We start from the raw sequence: 10,007 nt of genomic DNA on the forward strand, positions 1-10,007 counted from the left end.
AGTACAAATTATTCATAGGCAGCCATTTTCTCTAACTATTGATTCAACAAGTACTTACTAAGCACTGACTCTCTACTGGGAACACTTATTGACCCTGAGCGTTCAGATACTATAGAAGGACACTTGTGGAGGATAGTCTCAAATTCTCAAATTTCAGACATTTCGGGAGGGGTAATATTCTCTAATGCTGGGAGCGCTGCCCTCCTGGAAATAACTCAGTGTTGTCACCTTAAAAATTGATGCTGCCAATCCTATGTTGCACTAATTAGAGTTCCAAGCCATGAAGACTATAAAACAGAAACATGTAGGGCTTAGAACTGGGTGTGAAGTACAGATATCAAAGTACTTTCTACAGGCTATGACCGCCACCACTGTAGCATCTACCTCATTAAGATGGAGGTAGTGCTGTCCGTTCAGACCTGAAAAATGTCTGAAAATTCCAGTGACAGTGATTTATCTTATGGTTGGACTGTCATCCATCATGAGGGGTCTGGTGTAGAGATGGTGAATTCTGAACATGGTACAACCAGTGACAGCTGTGAGCTCACTCCAGAATGTACATCTTTAGAGCAAGAGAAACTACAAGTATTGCAATCAGAGGAGGGAAAGAGTAGCTAAAATGGCACAGTGTTAATGGAAGAAGAAACTGCTGATCCAGCTTTGGAGGAAACAAAGTCAGCACTTGAGAGAGAAAAAGAAAAGTCATCTGAAGACAATGTCTCTTTTGGAGCTGTCCGTGATGATTCTGATATTGTTAACCGTAAGCCACATAAGTTAGAAAAAATTGGAAATTAAGAAGCTATAATTGTTGGAGAGGCACAGAGTCCAGAAGACTTTAACATGGGCTCTTTTTCTAGCACCCAGGATACATCCTGTAATCCAGAAACTTTGTTTTCATCACAGGCTAGTGATGACGAATTAAAAAGTATTGAAATCAGTCATCAGCCTAGTCCTGACTTTAGATGATGGCATGCTAGGAAGAAGAGTGTTCTTAGTTCAGAATCTGAGGAGCAGCTACTTGCCAAACAAGAAACCAAACCCTCTAAGGAATTGTGTAAATGGCAGTTCAACAGTGGTCTCAATAAGTGTGTTATACTTGATTCGTGATTGAAATCGGCATTGGATTTGGATATTTCTATGGCATACTTCAGCTTCAGAAACATCAACAGTCAGAAAGATACATGAAGATGAACTGAATGATATGAAGGATTATATTTCCCAACAGGAAACAGGAACAAGAATCTTTTATAGATTATAAGTCATTGAAGGAAAACCTTGCAAGATGTTGGGCCCTTACTGAAGGAAGAATGTCTTTTGAGACTCAGAAAAAGAACCCTGATACATAAAATCAATATTTAAGAATATCTCTGTAGAAGGAAGAAAAACCCTTATCTTCATTAAAGGAAGAGTTAAGGAAACTAAGAGAACAGATTAGTATATTGGAAGATAAAGGGACTGGGAATGAATTGGTTACGGAAAATCAGAAACTTAAGCAGAATCTGGAAAAAAGAACTAAACACACACAGCTTTCTTAACCAAAGGGAGACTCTTTTCACAGAAGCAAAGATGCTAAGGAGGGAAATGGAGAGAGAACAACTAATAACCATGGCTTTAAAGGCGGAACATCAGCAGTGAAACTCTAGTGAGTCATATAGCAACTCAGACTCTCCCAATGTATTGAGTGAAAAAAAGGAAATAGAAATCTGATGGGAAGGACTCACCAAATTGGAGCAGAAGCTAAACTTTGAACAGCAGCATTCTGATTTGTGGGAAAGACTCTATATTGAGGCAAAAGATTGAAATGTAAAACAAGAAACTGATGGAAAAAAGAAAGAGGGCAGAGGAAACAACAGGGCTAAACATAAGTCAAAGGAAACATTTTGGGTTTGGTGAAGGAAAAATTTGATGCTATGAAGAATTCTACCAGGGATTTTGTGAGGCATCATAAAGAAGAAATTGAACAGGCTAAGGCAGCTGTGAAAGAAAATCTGAAAAAAAATCTCAGGTTCAGTTAAATCCACTTTTAGGCATTTCAAAGATACCACCAAGAATATCCTTGATGAAAAGGACAATAAAAGATTCGGTGCCACAAAAGCAGCAGCTAAAAAGCCAACAAAGGTCTTTTTTTTAAATAATTTTTAAAAATTTCTATTCATTTTTGAGAGAGGGGGAGAAAGAGTGAGAGTGAGAGAGAGAGAGAGAGAGAGAGAGAGAGAGAGAGAGAGAATGAGCAGGGGAGGGGCAGAGAGAGAGGAAGACACAGAAACCAAAGCAGGCTCCAGGCTCTGAATTATCAGCACAGAGCTCAACGTGGGATTCAAACCCAGGAACCATGAGATCATGATCTGAGCCCAAGTTGATGCTTAATCAACTGAGCCACCCGGTACGCCCAACAACAGTCTTTAGTGAATGTTTACACTCACAGTATAGGCACATACATAAAACAAGAATAATAGAGGTAAAGAGAGTGAAGGAAAGAAAAGCCAATTCACTCTGAAGAATTTAGAAAAAAAATACAAATTCACAGAAATGCAGTGCTGAGCATGACTAATGAAAATTATGATTTTTTTCAGAAGTCTTGTTCCGGTGTATTGAATGTGTTCAACAGGAATCCATTAATTTTTTAATATGAAAGTATTGAATCCTGTAAGGATAGATGAACTTATTTAATTAAAAACTATTTAGTAGAAAAACTTGATGGTTTTCATCATTAGGAAGAATGATCCATTTATCAATAAGTTTTCCCAAATGGTATCTTTATATATGATCAGAGGCTCTTCACTGACTTTGCTAATGATGTTAAAGATTATCTTAAAGACATGAAGTGATATCAGATAATGGTGGAGTGTTGGAAAAGTGGATGGGCATATATATATATATAGACACTTCTTTGGTCACACTCTTTCCCCTACTCTTTTCCGCAAGTCAACCAGATAAAAAACAATGAATGGTAAATATTGAAAACTCCAGGCATCGAAAACAAAAGCAGAAGCACCCTTAGCCACAATCTTCTAAAAGAGAATGTAAATGACATAAATATGGTTGTGGTAATGGAAGACACATGGCAGATCTTGAAATAGAATTGGGGCAGTTACCTTTTGACCCTACATATTGATCATCATGGTTAACTTAAATTAGAAAATAGTAACAGAAACATGGATGCTGTCCACAATGTTTGGCGTTGAAACTGAAATGAAATTATCAAGATAATGTCTATCATTCCTAAGTATCAGTTTGATGACTCTACATTATTACTCAGAAGCATCAAGCAAAAGCTTACTAACTTGCATTTTCCTGTAGTTGAGCTTTGCTGATTTTTTTTTTTTTTTGCACTGTAAATGTTCAACTGTAGTTTTAAGGAAGTCAGGCATGCAACAGATTTTGTACATGCAATGAATCTTCCTTTTAGTGTATGAGCTTAAAGTGAGCTCAAATCATATGACAAAGTGTAATTAACACTGATATTTGTGTTACATTTTCAGTAGAGCTTGAAAAGAGTACATTGTGATGGAATTTCATTTTTAACATTTTATAATCTTACACTTGCTTCTTGTCTTTTTTTTTTTTTTTTTTTTTTTTTTTTTTGGCTTCAAGAGCCCCATTGACTTGTGATGAATTTGCTGCCTTCTTATGGGTTTGCTGGCTTGTTCTCTTGTGAAATTTCTTGGACATCTGAATATTGTAGAAGAAACAATAAAACTCACCATGAGGAAATCTAAAGGTCTTTATTTAAAATCTGGCATTTGTATTAAAATATGATTTTATATTAAAATATGATTTTATACTTTGTGATATGTTTTATACATTTCCTCAGTAGTGATATTTGGTAAAGCAGTTCACTGTTTTGTTTTGTTTTGTTTTGTTTTGGGTTTTTTTGTTTTGTTTTGTTTTTTTGCTAGTTCCATTAATCTTGCCCAATGTTTACAGGCTTATTTATGCAGCATCTGAATATTTCTACCCAGCAATGTCTATTTCTAGGAAAGATTTAAACACAGTTCAGAATTTCATCTTCTGGAACATCTGAGTTTCCCTTTTAATTTCTATTCATAGACATATATGTGACTTCCAGTTTGACCTTCTGGCAAATGAGTGAGGAAGAACAGAGAAGTTCTCTCATAGCTGCTTGAAATTAGGAAAGCTCTTATTTCCTAGAAGTAAATAAATGTTTGAGTAAATAAAGGCTCATTTTGCTGGAGGGGGGAGTACTTTCTACATCGTTCTTATGTCTATTTCTTATAGCTGCTGTAACAAACTACGACAAATTTGTTTGCTTAAAACGAAAACAAATTTACTATCTTACAGTTCTGGAGTGCCAAAGTGTGAAATGGGTTTCCCTAGGTTAGAATCAAGGTGTTGCTAGAGCTGTATGTATTATTTCTGAAGGTTCTAGGAAATAATCTATTCCCTTGAATTGTCTAGCTTCTAGAGGGGGCCTGCACTCATGGCTGGTGGCCTCTTCTGCATTCAAAAGCCAGCTGAATCACTATGTTGTACACTTGAAACTAATATAACACCATATGTTAACTACACTAGAATTAAAATAAAAAATAAGCAAACAGACAAAAAAACAAAAGTCAGCAGTGCTTAGCATCTTTACATTTCCCTCTGTACCTCTGCTTTCCTTTTAACTCGTAAGGACCCCTGAGATTTCTTTGGGCCCTTCTGGATAATCTCGGATTAGCTCTCCTTCTCATATTCTTAATTTAATCACATTTGCAAAGTCCTCTTTGCCACATAAAGTAACATATTCATAAATTCTAGGGATTAGGACATGGCATATTGGAGCAGGGGACATTTTCTGCCTACCACATTATAGTTATGTATTCCATCAAAAGTATCTACATTGGAAATGTAGCTAATCCATAAATCATGTACTTAATAGTCAGGATATATGTTATACCTAAAGTAAATTACTTTTTAGGCTCCCCTAAAAGTGTTTCAGAAAAAAAAAGAAACATTCTGTAAACATTCTTATTTGGCACAAAAATCACTCCACTGAATATCTAGATAATAGACATATTCTTAATATCCTCTTCTCTCTCCTTCCTCCCTCCTTTTCCCTTTTCCCACCTTTGTCCCCCCCACTCTTCCTCTTCCTCCCTCCTCCCCTTTTCCCTCCCTCTCTGGCTCTCCCTTTCACTTTCCTCCAATTCTGTCTCTCCTTCAAACACACATGCAAGCACACACACATCTAGATCATCTAAATCAAAGGCAAAAACACAATGATAAAACATCTAGTTCAGAAGTATATTTTGCTTGGTCTTAAATAATAAGCACTCATATAAGGAGAAAAATATTTAAAACATCAGGGGGATTGCTTGAGGGGTATGAAACATCCTTCCCAGGAGAAATAATCTCATAGTTTAAGCTAAATTTATGGCAGGAATTTGATGGGTTGGCTCCGTTGTCTGGTGCCTTTGGGGCAAGATGCAATGTGCTGGACTTGGCAGATGAGTCAGAAGGCAAGATTTCATACAGAATTTGCTTCTGAGAATGAAAAAAAAAATCTCTTGAATTAGTGCTTTGGAAAGGCTTCTTGAGCTATAACCTTGGTAGATGTTGGATTCAGGATCATTAACCACCCAAGATAAACACAGTCCATGGGAGTCAGTGTTCTCTCCATATGTGGGTTTCAAATGGACTAGTTGTTTACAATAGCTTCAGTACAATGAGAACAAAGTTAAATAGTGATGAGTCAACTATGCAAGACTCTCCCTCCAAAACTGCAAGGACAAAAAAAAAATAACACCAATTTCCAAATTTGAGAATTACTCAAAAATATACAATTTATTCAATTCAAACAAACTGCCTGTGAATTATTTAGAATGATTAGCACAGTGCTCGCTTCAACAGCACAAATTTGTGGATGATTAGCAGAAAGATGACAGGATTAGATTTCCAAATCTACTCCTTAGTAGTTGAGTGGCTTTGCTTAATAAATTACTTAACCTCAATGTGTTTCAGGTCATCATTGTTGTTGTTGTTTTACTTTTAAAATGACGGGGAAAATACACTTGCCTAGCCTACACTGCAGTGTTGTCATGAGGATTGTAATGACCTGAAAGAATACTTGGGAGATCACTCGGTGTCCTCCCAAGCAATGAAATTCTATACCAGCTTTATTAAATATTCCTATCTGTAAAGAATTTATAAAAATGCCTGACACGTGAGTTTATTAATTATTACCAAGTATTAAAGATATGAAATAGGTAGTAACAAATGAAGGTGCAGAGTTTTAGTCTCTTTCTGTCAAATTTAGAATAATCAGTATCCATTCACAGCGATCAATCCAAGGAGTTATGACAGACGAATACACTTGTAAAACTACTCTCCTGATCAAGATAAATAACAATACCATCACCCTTAAAAGTTCCCTCATGCCCCTTAGTGGTATCAACATACATTATTTTGAACTTTTTAGAATTTCACATAAATGGAATCATGAAGTATGTACTCTGTTATGTCTAGCCCTTTCCCTCAGCATAACATTTCTGACTTCCTTCCACACAGTGTTGTTGTATGTTTCCTTGGTTCCTTTTTGGAGCTGGGTACTATTCCATTGTGCTGCATATTATAACATCCATTTCCCTGCTAATCAACAATTGAGTTGTCGGCTTTTAACTATTATAAATAAAGTTGCTGTGAGCATTTTCATATGTCTTTGTGAAGATGTAAGTTTTCATTCCTCTTGGATAAATCCCAAGGAGTGAAATTAGTGAGTCATATGTAAATGTACATTTGCCTTTATGAGATACTGCCCACCTGTTTTTGTAAAATGGTTGTGTCATTATATTTCCCCACCAGCAATGTAGTTTTCCCCATAATTGACAACACTTAATACTACCATTTTTCATGGTAGCCATTTGTATGTGTATAGTTGCATCTCATTGAGGTTTTAGTTTACTTTGCCAACTAATGATGTGTATTGGTATTTCATATATCTTAAGAATTATTCTTGAAACTATTATTACACTGTATGTTAACTAATTGGAATTAAAGTAAAAACTTAAAAAAAGAATTACTCTTCGATTTTTAATAAATTTTAAAATTGTATTACTTATTCAGTTGTAAATGTTCTTTATACATTCTACATACAATTGCTTTGTCATATGTGTGTGTGTGTATATATATATACATACATGTATATACACACATATATACACACATATATACACATATATATATATACACACACACATATATATATATACACACACATATGTATATACATATATATACATGTGTATATATATATATATGTCAGAGAGACCATATACACACACACACACATACATATACATATCCTCTCTTAATTTATGGTTTGTATTTTTACTTCATTTAAGCATAAATTATTATTTCATTTAAGCATTTAAGTCATCTGACCTTAGAAGGATAATTTTTTATTTCGATAGACTTCAGTTTATTATTATTATTTTTCTTTTTTTGTTTCATGCTTCCGATATCCCATCTAAGAAAATTTGGGTTATCTATCACTTTAAAAATGTTCTCACATTTTTTCCTTGAAATCATATAATTTTAACTTTTACCTTTGGTTCTATGGTTTATTTCAAGGTAATTTTGGGGTATGATGTGAGTGAATAGAAGGTTTATTTTTTATGGCACAGATATCCTGTTGTTGAAGCCTCACTTCTTTTCTTTTCTTTTCTTTTCTTTTCTTTTCTTTTCTTTTCTTTTCTTTTCTTCACTTTTTTCTTTCTTGGAAAAATACATATCTAGGGGTTCCTGTGTAGCTCAGTTGGTTAAGTGTCTGACTCTTGATTTCTGCTCAGGTCGTAATCTCATAGTGAGTTCAAGCCCCATATTGGGATCTGTGCTGACAGCGTGGGGCCTGCTTGGGATTCTCTGTCTCCCTCTCTCTCTCTCTGCCTCACTCTTTCCCTCTATCTCTCTAAAAAATAAACATTAAAAAAAAGAAAAATACATTTATTTTTAAATTATATTTCATTTTCTTTGTTTTTTTTTCAAGTTTTTATTTTAATCCAGTTAGTTCAAATACAGTGTTATATTAGTTTCAGGTGTACAATATAGTGATTCAACACTTCCATACATCATTCGGTGCTCATCACAGCAAGTGCACTTTTTAATCCCCATCATGTATTTCACCTATCGCCCTCCCCACCTCCTCTCTGGTAACCATCAGTTTGTTCTCTAGTTAAGAGGCTGTTTCTTGATTTCTCTCTCTCTCTCTCTTTCTCTCTCTCTCTCTCTCTCTCTCTTGCTTTTTTTCTCTTTTGCTCATTTGTTTCTTAAATGCTATATATGACTGAAATCATATGGTATTTTTCTTTCTCTGACTTATTTTACTTAGCGTTATACTCTCTAGCGCCATCCATGTCATTGCAAATGCAAGATTTCATTTTTTATGGGTGGATAATATTCCACTGTGTATACAAACCACCTCTTCTTTATCCAGTTATTAGTCAGTGGACACTTGGGCTGCTTCCATAATTTGGCTATTGTAAATAATGCTGCTATAAACATAAGGGTGTGTGTATCCCTTTGAATTAGTGTTCTTGTATTCTTTGAGTGAATACTCAGTGGTGCAGTTGCTGGATCATAGAGTAGTTCTATTTTTACCTTTTTGAGGATCCTCCATACTGTTTTCCAGAGTGGTTGCACCAGTTTGCCTTTCCACCAACAGTGCCAGAGGGTTTCTTTTTCTTCACATCCTCGCCAACACCTGTTTTTTCTTGTGTTCCTGATTTTAACCATTCCGATAGGTGTGAGGTGACAGCTCATCATGGTTTCAATTTGCGTTTCCTGTGATGAATGATGTTGAGCATCTTTTCATGTGTCTGTTGCATCTGTATGTGTTCTTTGGGAGCAATGTCTGTTCATATCTTCTGCCCATTTTTAATTGTATTATTTGTTTTGGGGGTGTTGAGTTTGATATGTATTTTATATATTTTAGATATTAACCCTTTGTAAGATATGCCATTTGCAAATATCTTCTCCCATTTTACCTTTTAGTTTTGTTGATTATTTCTTTCACTATGCAGAAGCTTTTTATTTTGATGTAATCCCAACAGTTTATTTTTGCTTTTGTTTCCCTTGCCCTAGGAGACATATTTAGAAATGTTGCGATGATTGATGTTAAAGAAGTTACTGCCTCTGTTTTAGGATTTTTATGGATTCAGGTCTTACATTTGGGTCTTAATCCTTTTTAAGTTTATTTTTGTGTATGGTGTAAGAAAATGGTCCAGTTTCTTTCTTTTGTATGTAGCTGTCCAGTTTTCCCAACATCATTTGTCAGAGAGTCCATCTTTTTCCCATTGGATATTCTTTCCTGCTCTGTCAAAGATTAGTTAACTATATAATTTTGAGTTTATTTCTGGGTTTTCTATTCTGTTTTATTGATCTTTGTGTCTGTTTTTGTTTCAGTACCATACTGTTTGATTACTACAGCTTTATAATATAACTTGAAGTCCGGAATTGTGATGCCTCCAGCTTTGCCCTTTTTTGTTCAAGATTACTTTGGCTATTCGGCATCTTTTGTGGTTCTGTAGAAATTTTGGGATTATCTGTTCTAGTTATGTGAAAAATGCTGTTGGTATTTTGATAACGATTGTATCAAATCTGTAGATTGCTTTGGATAGCATAGGGATTTCAACAATTGTTCTTCTAATCCATGAGCATGGAATGTCTTTCCATTTCTTTGTGTTGCCTTCAATTTCTTTCATCAGTGTTTTATAGTTTTCAAAGTATAGGTCTTTCATCCTCTTTGGTTAGGTTTATTCTTAGTATCTTATCATTTTAGGTTCAATTGTAAATGGTATTGTTTTCTTTATTTCTATTTCTACTGCTTCATCATTGATGTATAGAATTGCAAGAGATTTCTGTAAAAGGATTTTGTATCCTGTGACTTTACTGAATTTTTTGATCAGTTCTAGCAGTTTTTTGGTGGAGTCTTTCGAGTTTGCTACAGAATATCATGTCATCTGTAAGTAGTGAAAGTTTGACTTCTTCCTTGCTGACTTGGATGCCTT

General features: G+C 34.9%; 1 pseudogene; it reads left to right on the forward strand.

Moving 5' to 3' along the window:
• The first annotated feature begins 426 nt into the window (after window positions 1–426).
• On the forward strand, window positions 427–3,115 carry LOC101089935 (annotated as a pseudogene).
• The last annotated feature ends 6,892 nt before the right edge of the window (window positions 3,116–10,007 follow it).

This window comes from Felis catus, chromosome B1 (assembly GCF_018350175.1).
Source record: "Felis catus isolate Fca126 chromosome B1, F.catus_Fca126_mat1.0, whole genome shotgun sequence".
Taxonomy (NCBI): domain Eukaryota; kingdom Metazoa; phylum Chordata; class Mammalia; order Carnivora; family Felidae; genus Felis; species Felis catus.